The sequence below is a fragment of the Cystoisospora suis genome (genome assembly GCF_002600585.1).
Source record: "Cystoisospora suis strain Wien I chromosome Unknown contig_1899, whole genome shotgun sequence".
In the NCBI taxonomy this organism is placed as follows: Eukaryota; Apicomplexa; class Conoidasida; order Eucoccidiorida; family Sarcocystidae; genus Cystoisospora; species Cystoisospora suis.
Genome location: NW_027154699.1, coordinates 5,848 through 6,080, shown reverse-complemented (window position 1 = coordinate 6,080; position 233 = coordinate 5,848). Strand labels below are relative to the sequence as shown.

Genomic DNA, 233 nt, shown 5'->3' with positions numbered 1-233 from the left:
AGAGAGGATATATGGGGTTAGAACTGAGTGTATGTATGGAAATGTACGGGAACTACCTATACCACTTTGAAGGATAAAAAGAAAAGATCGAGAGTAAAGGAAAGAAAAAGCCCTCTCTTTCATGCTTTTCACAAAGACAAGAGAAGATCGAGATGATGGAGAAACACACAAACTCCTTCTACCATTCCCCCGTGCGTCTCAACTCCTTCAACCTACTATCTATCTATCTATCT

At 39.9% G+C, this 233-nt stretch overlaps 1 protein-coding gene across 1 annotated transcript in view; it reads right to left on the bottom strand.

Annotated features, from left to right (window-relative positions):
- Nucleotides 1-233, bottom strand: part of CSUI_004153 (iq calmodulin-binding motif domain-containing) — a gene marked incomplete at its 3' end in the record, with an annotated part of 6,039 nt that overhangs the window by 735 nt on the left and 5,071 nt on the right. The gene's annotated exons all lie outside the window — the stretch shown is intronic.